Genomic DNA, 8,951 nt, shown 5'->3' on the forward strand with positions numbered 1-8,951 from the left:
ACATATTTTTCAGCCAAGCTGACACACTGGACCCTGTCATTAGGGTACTTAGTGATATCACATTATTACCATGGACAAGCAGGTGCTGTGGCCCAAGGTGAGCTGTCACAGTAGGAAACTGCAAAGGGACAAAGATGCCACTTTGTTGTTTTTGGTTGTTCTCCACTTGCCATTCCCTGGACTGTTACCAGGGGCTCAAGCTAGAAATCTGTTTAGTAGAATCAGCCCTGACTAAATTCACTTGAAAGATGATAGAACCTGAGAATAAGAGGAAATCCTGCCGGCAAACTCTCAATTACCCATGCTAATAATGGCAAGTGAGCTGAGGCCATGACAAAAATCTAAAGGCCATCCAAAATAATCTATTCTTAGCCTCAGTATTTCCACTGTTCTCTTCATTCACCTCCATCATTCCTTTGCCAGAGAAGCTGGCTAACTTTTAAATTAAGAGTCGTCTTCAAATTGCAAGGCTGTGACTCAGGTCCATCTCAAATTTCATCCTAAAGTCAGAAATGGAAATTTTAAAGAAAACATTATGTATCTACTACTTCATTTAGGGGCATCAAACATTTACCTAAGAGTCATACTTGGATATATGAACTTAGCAAGGTTCCACAAAGGTATTTTCAGGTCACTTGCATTGCATTTGTATATATCCATTTGAACTGGAAAATATAATCCTGAATGATTTTATGTAAAATAGTACTGCTCTTGTTACTGTTATCTGTAGGCTGTGACTTTGATGGCAGCTGGTTCTAATCCCACGCACTGTTCTCAGACATTTATTCTCTCCAAGGCCCTGAAGGACAGCCCTACATACTGTATACTAAATGGTCCCACACCCTCTTGATCACAGTTATGTAGACCAGGGCTGGGTGTGGGGAGAGGCAATTTGTTAGTGGCTACTGGCCAATTAGATCCACCCTTCGGGTCATTTCAGCCAAGGATCTCAGAGTTGAGCTCAACTGTGCATTGACCTGGGAGTCATCCAGAACTGCCAAGGGGTCATCGTGTGATGAAAAAGAATAGACTGTTTGGCATACAGGGGAAAGAATAAAGCAGGTAAACAGAAAGAAGTAGAAATAGAGGACACATGATTCCAGAATAATGTAGATTCCTGGCTTTTTTTTTTTTTTTCTGTTCCTTTTCTAGCTCTTTTGAGACCAAATCAAATCTGTTCCTTTAGGATCTGTGAGATATTTTACTGTTCTTAAGGTAATTTTTTTTTTCTTCTTTAGGTGGTATAAGAGGGTTTCTGTTCCTGGTCAACAAATGATCCCAAAGACAGAGATGAAAATGAATCACAGTTTTGACTATCTTCATTCTGAGTAGAATGAAATCCTCACCATTTAGTGCTGGATAAGGTATATGTAGGTAGAGAACAGTCTTAATGAAGACAAATTACTATAAAGATTATTTTTAAAAATTATTTAGATTTGTGAGAAAAAAAAAAAACATGTTAAGAAGAAGATGGTTTAACTATTGAATTACCTTAGGGGAAATGCTTTCTTTGTTCAGGAGAGCTAGGTATCTTAGAACCTCTAAAAGCAAAACAGAATACATTGATATTTCTCTGATTAGAATAGTATTAATGCTGGAATCATGACAGGTTAATGCAGAAAAATATTTCATTGAACATTTTTCTAAAATATCTAGAAAGCAAAGTGCACAATGTCCAGGTGTGAAAATGTTACTAAATTCTTTCAGGTAGTGAAGTGTGAACAGGTAAGACGGTCATGCCTGGACGAGCTGTGAAGTAATCCAACACATGAAGGAGACATAATGTATCCTCTTACACCTGCTATTCCCCAAGCTGCCCTGGATAACAGCGCAGGCTTTGCTGACAGACAGACCCCGGGCTTGAGTCCCAGTTCCACCTCTCACTGTGTTCTAAGAGGCCTTGACCCCTGAGCAGGGCACTGAATCTAAGCCTCAGTTTCCTCGCCTGTAGATTGGACATAACAGGGTGAATGTGTGGAGTTTTATGAACTAACATAGGCAAACTATTTAGTGAGTTACTTTAGTGAACTCAATATCAATGCCAGTTATCTCAATAAATGCCACTTGTTATAAATCCCAGATGTCCTGAGTAGTATTTCCTCTGCCTAGAATGACCTGTTCACCCTGCTCTCTGCCTGGCAAAGTCCCACTTGCCCCTTCAGTGTCAGTTTAGAAGTGTCCTCACTAGCAAATATTAGGTTGCCTACTGTGAGTCACACACCCCCTCCAGGTCGCCTTCCTGGAGTCTCCGAGACTGAATAACAGACCTTTAAGACAATCAGTTCTCACCTATTAATTATAATCTAGGATAGGATATTTGAGTATTGGTAAAACTTACTGGTAGAAACATGTTCTGTTGTAGCTAAAAGTATGAACAACAACAACAACAACAACAAAACTGAATAGCATTAAGAGGACATAGGAAACGAAAGCACCCATCATTCACTCTCGAAAAAACTGTGTGCACCGTACCAAGTTTAAACCCAAAGAAAAACCTAGTATAAAATTCCAACATGGCAAATTCTGAAATAAAAGCAAAGAGAATTGGATTGTGAAAACAAGAAACCATCCCTTTGAATTTAGATGGAAATTAAAAAAAAAAAATGCTTCTGGAAAGGAAAAACAAAACAAAAAAAAAAAAAAAAAAAACCACAACAACTGTCTATCATGGAGTCAGAACTCCAAATACCTACTCTTGCTCTTCTTACAGCTAATAGTAATGCCAGGACAAAGGACTGGAGGTTCTCTGCAGAATTCACCCCAGTGCTACAGCACCGGCAGTAGTTCTTGCTTTCCCCGCCTCTACGCCACACAGGCACCCTTGACCTTTGTGAATGAAGCATCCCCTTTCCCTCCCTTCTCACGTAACCCAAATGGACACACTCACACCCACGACCCACACAGGAGGGATTTTCGTTTGTTTCCTTCTTACGTGTTTTACCGTTAAACACTTTATTCGTCTTGTAGAAATTCCTCAGAGTCGCTTGACGGAACTTCTATTCATTTTTTTAATGGCCGCGTATTTCCCTTTGGTGTGGGTATTTCGTACTCCATCCAGCTGTTCCCCAGTAAAAGACATTCTTTCTGCTTCCAGTTGTTTCCTACAAACAGTCTTGCAGGAAATACCTTTTATGTATTTCCTTAATGAATGGGTGATTTTTCTTTCTCTGGGCTAGATTCCCAAGACTAGGGTTGTGGAGTTGGAGAGTATAAATGTGTTTAATTTCATGAGATGTTGTTTGACAGTTTTACAACAACACAGAAAGTTCTCACACGCCCACCAGTGAGGTTTGAGAGTATCTTTTTCTTTTTTCCACGCCTCAGCCAGCAATCGGTGTTAGTTTTCTTTTGGGCCAGTTTGATGAGTATGAAGTGACAGCTCATTGCTCGTGCTATGGGCATTTTCCTGCCTACTGGTGCTTTCGCGCATCTTTTCATGTGTCCGTTATATTTGGAGTTGGTCTTCTGTGAACTGTCTGTTCACATCCTCTCATTTTTCTACAAGACAACATGCCTCTTTTCTTGTAAGAGCTCTTGTATGATTGCTATTAATATATCCATCTACAACTACAGTATTAATCCATCTTACATGTATTCTTATACATGGGGCCATCTATTTCCAAATGTGTGTTCTATCTATTGATCTGTGTGTCTATTCTCATGTCACGCCATATTCATTTGATTACCTTGACGATGTAGGACCTTCTGGTGTTTCCAATATCCTCATTCTTCTTTACCCCACAGTTTGCTTTTTCTGGTTTTTCTTGGGTATTTTGGGATACCTGCTCATCCATATTAATTTTAGGATATTTTAGACAAAATAAACCATTTTAGAATTCTAACTGAAATTCAGCTAGGCTTGGGCACCTGTGTGGCTCAGTTGGTTAAGCATCTGCCTTTGGATCAGGTCATGAGTCCAATTTCCTGGGATCTAGTCCTGCATCGGGCTCCCTGCTTAGTGGGGAGTCTGCTTCTCCCCCTGCTTGTGCTCTCTCTCTGTTGCTCTCTCTCTTGCTTGCTCACTCTCTCTCTCAAATAAATAAATAAAATCTGTAAAAAAATTCAACTAGGCTTATATTTTGGTTTTGGAACAATTCACATTTTTCATGATATTAAGGCCTCTCAAGCCAGAAAGTGTTGTCTTCAACTTTGTTCAGATCTTTAATTATTAGTTAATAAGGTTTTATAGTTTCTTATAGATCCTGTGAATTTCTTTTTATATACATTCCCATCATTTATATATACTTTGTCACTATTATAAGTAGGATTTCCCCTGTTTTCATTTAGGAACTTTTGGCTAGAGGAAAACTGTTTTATCTTTCAATATTTACTCTGTATGCTACCATCTTAAAAATTCTTTAATTAAGCTAGTACATTTTTTTCCTGGACTCTCTTGGCTTTCTAGGTGTACAATGATATCATCAGCAAAAAGTGTGGTTTTAGTACCTTCTCCAAGGCCTATGCCACTTATTTAACAACAGAAGGGCTATAAACAGTAATGGTGATAACAATGTATTCTGCTCTAGCTTCTGATTTTATTTATTTTTTTTTCTTCTTTTCTTTTTTTAGAGAGAGAGAGAGAGAGAGAGAGAGAGAGAGAGGGAAGCAGGCTCCCTGCTGAGCAGAGAGCCCGATGCGGGACTCGATCCCAGGACCCTGAGATCATGACCTGAGCCGAAGGCAGCGGCTTAACCCACTGAGCCACCCAGGCGCCCTAGCTTCTGATTTTAATGAAAACAACTTAGGGCCCTGTGTTTTATCATTTAGAATGATGGCTGTGGTTGGTTTGGGGGTAATCTTCAGTAGATCAAAAAGTTTTGTTACTTATGCATTTTTATTAGAAATGGTTGTTGAATTTTATCAAAGCCTTTCTAAGATTTATTAAGATGATTCTATGGGTTTTATCCCCTAGCTGGCTGACGTACTAGATTGTGTTGATGTTCCTTGAGGGTGGTTTTCTAATAGTGAGTCACTTCCATGTTCCTTTAGTAACACTTGCTTGATCTTAGGGCACCTGTTCTTAAGAAGTTGATAATAGGAGCACTTGGGTGGCTCAGTGGGTTAAAGCCTCTGCCTTCAGCTCAGGTCATGATCCCAGAGTCCTGGGATTGAGCCCCGCTTCGGGCTCTCTGCTCAGCAGGGAACCTGCTTCCCTTCCTCTCTCTTTGCCTGCCTCTACCTACTTGTGATCTCTGTCAAATAAATAAATAAAATCTTAAAAAAAAAAAGAAGAAGTTGATAATATTTGCTAGTATTTTGCTTAGAATTTTGTGCATCTTCTTTGAAAGCGCTATAATTTTTTCACGCCATTTTTTACTTGATCAGGCAATGGCATTAAAGTTGGGCTGATGACATAAAATGAATTGGTAGCTTTCTGTATTTCCTTTCTGGCCTGGACTAGTTGGAACAGCATTAAAAGAATCCATTCTGTAGAGATTGGATAGTACCATTCTGGAAATGCACTTAATCTTGGTACCTGTTTATGTAGTAGTTCTTTTACCACCATTTCTTCTGCCATAATTAGGTCTATTTAAGCTTACTATGTCTTCTTGAGTCAAATCATCATTAGTATCTCACCAGAATGTCATTATTATCCTTGAGGTTTTAAAATTTGTTGCTATATATTTGCTTCTAGAGAGCTAAGCCTTCTCTTATGACTCTTAAAGTTTCTCCTGCATTCTTCTCTCATTCCTTACCTTGCCTCTGACAGTTCTTTCTCATCTGGCTCTGGAGATTTATCTCTTTTGCTATTCATCTTCTTCTTCTTCTTCTTTTTTTTTTAATTTGACAGAGAGAGTCAGTGAGAGAGGGACTACAAGCAGGGGGAGTAGGAGAGGAAGAAGCAGACTCCCCACTGAGCAGAGAACCCTTTGTGGGGCCTGAGCCAAAGACAGACGTTTAACCACTGAGCCACCCAGGTGCCCCTGTTATTCATCTTCTTTAGGTTAACTTTTACATTTACTTATCCTTACTCTTTTTGTGCTCTGTAAGTTCATTTTCTTATTCCTTTCTTTTGTTCTTAAAAATTGATCTCTTTCAGGTTCTAAATGGATTCTAAGTTCTTTTATCTTTTTTTTTTTTTTTTTTTTTTTTTTTAAATAATAGAGGCACTCAAGGCTATGCATTTTCCCCTTAGGTAATTTGTTCTTTCAGTTTAAGAGCTTTTAAGATTTTTCCAGTTATCCTTAGAATTGAGGGGTTTTACCAGGATATACCTACAACCTTGTGATTTCTTATTAATTTACCTTTCAGTTTTCAGACTCTGGACTTTCTGCTGAAATCAAAGTTTCCTAGTTTGTTTCTTTAATTGCAGGTTTTTTGTTTTGTTTTGTTAGCTTTATTATTTAATGTTCCTCACTTTTTTTCTTTCTGGAACTCCTATTATCTACCTGTTACTCTTGTTACTTACTTGTTAAATGTCCTAAATATATTCTCCAAATCTCTTATCTCTTCTGACATCATTTCCATTCTTCTCACGTTTTTGCTTGCTCATGTTCATGAATTTCCAGACCACTAATTCAGGTCTTAACAGCAATGAGCATTTCTCCTTTAACTTACCTTCTGAATTTTTCATTGGGAAATCTTATGTTTTATTATCAACTAATATTATTTATTGCAAATGCAACTGTGTTCTTTACGTATAATTTTTTAAAACTAATGTTTCCATCTGTTTCCTCTAGCAGTTTTATTTCCTTAGGTATATGATCTAATAGTTTTTCCTCTCTCAGGCTGCTGGATGCCTACTTCTTCAATGGGGCGTTATATTGCATTGTTGGCTGATTTGGTCTCCTATCTCGCTGATTAGAGTGTCCTTGTGATGGAGATCTACCGGTTGGGGGAAGGCAAAGGGGTTTTGCTCATGCGTCTGCACAGATAAGCAGGCATGCTGTCATTTCTCTTGCCTACCTGCCAGGCCACCTGGAGGAAGTCTCTCTCTTCCCTGGTTCTCAGCCTTAAGGGCAGGGAAGATAGAGCCCTCCTTGGCCTTTGCAGAAAGGATCAGAAAAAGTTAGCAATGGACATAGAGCAGACAGTGTCTTCTGCCTTACAGATATTCTGTGGCCCATTGTTCTTTTGCATTCTCCGTGGGGAATTAGGGTACAAATGGGAGTGTGTGTTAAGGTCTGGCACTTTCATGGCCTCTCCTAAGCTATTTTTCATATTTTTCTAAAGGGAGATAAACTATTGAAATTATGGCAGAATGGCTGGACGGAGCTGTGGCATTGGACCAACAGATCTTGCTTTGAAGCCCATTTAAGTGAGAACAGAAAAGAGCAAGCGTTATTTGCAAGGTGAACTTTTCAGGGTAAACATTATACAAACTAATGAACGTCTGTGTCACGGACTAGAAATTGTGGTTCTAGGAGTTTCCGTCATTTGCCCAAATTGATCCAACTGGTGAGTTTTAGAGCCAGGATTCCCAGCCCAGTGTGTCTGGAAGTTTTAAAAGTCTTCTGGAATCTCTTCCATAAATTTGAGCCATTAATTACCTGTGAGCTTTTTAAAGATTTAAGCAAAATTCATAAATATTTCACTGAGGGAGTTTCCAGTTTTGTTTTTAATGTGTTTTTAGTTTCCGTAGATGTAGGTTTTTAATCTATCTTTTTATAATCAAGTACCAATGACTCGTGTTGTCATCAGAGAACATAATTTGGTATTTTTTCTGTCACTAGTGTGTGTCTCAGGTCAAAGAGGACCTCGAGGTAAACTCAGAACCTCCTTGTTGTTTGATGCTTATTTCCTTCTTGTACATATCCATCATGGGGGCTCTCCTGGAATATCAGGAGCAGATGGACTTACTATGCTTCAGGAAGAGGGATAAAGGACATTTGAAGACTCTATAGAAAAACAATGACCACGGATTTAGGAGCTATCCAATGAGGAGAGGCTAAATGAAATAGTAGTGTTCAGACAAGATAAAGGATAGCAGGACAGTGACTGATGTTTATATAGTCATGAAAATAATCTTGGAGAGAGTTCAGACTTGTACATGAAATTCTGGATTTGCATCCAAAAGGCATGACTTAGCTCTTGGAGGAAATAGTTTTAGGACAAATAAGAGAGAACTAATCATGAACGCTTAGAAACTTCTTTTTGTTTTTTCTATATTTTATTATAAAAAATTCTAAACATGCATAAAAGTAAAAAGAATTACATTCTGGAGCTCTTTTTCCCAAATATGGCTTAGAATGAAAATATAAACAGATTCAAGAAGCATTTTCATAATACACAAGTGATGACTGGACACTGGACTTTTAAGAGCCCTTAATAAGGATTTTGGGGATTCAAGTTTTGAGATGAATATTTTAGAAGATGTGGATGATAAGAAACCTTGGGGATAGGGTGCCTAAGTGGACATGAGAAGGGAAGCACTGAGAGTGGGGTGGTAGAGGGGGGGCACAAATGTCCCAGAGAAATGTTCTGACACGTGAGAGGGGAAAAAACTTGTAGCCGTTGGGGATGTGACAGCCTTGCAAAAATATGAGAAATTGGATCTCTGAACTGTGAATGTTAGTCATAATTCAGTTTGCTTTGCAGTACTTTAAAAAATTCAAAGTTTTTATTAAAACAAAATGAAAGCTTATAAAAATCAAGCAATGTCACTTCTTCTTCTGTCCAGACTAGAGTAATTGTTACTGAGTTTTCCCACCTATCATAAACAACTACAAAATTGGACAAAATATATGAGGTAACTAGCTGTTTTAAAGTATTGCATAACAGGCAATGCAGGATTGTGATTCTTCGGAGAAAGGAAGCAAACAAAGGGACAGTCATGGCTACCCTAACTTTTTTTGTGTGTGGGGGGTGGAATTTCCGAACCATGACTCAGGGAGGGAAAGCCCAAAGAGCAGTCTTGCTTTGTTGAGGAGATGAGATGAGGGATGGGACTGCAGAATGCTGAAATATGTGAGAAGGGTACCGGAAAGGTTTTAGCTAGAGAGAGGGTGACC

Source organism: Enhydra lutris, unplaced genomic scaffold (assembly GCF_002288905.1).
Source record: "Enhydra lutris kenyoni isolate GAN:26980312 unplaced genomic scaffold, ASM228890v2 scaffoldscaffold14, whole genome shotgun sequence".
Classification (NCBI taxonomy): Eukaryota; Metazoa; Chordata; class Mammalia; order Carnivora; family Mustelidae; genus Enhydra; species Enhydra lutris.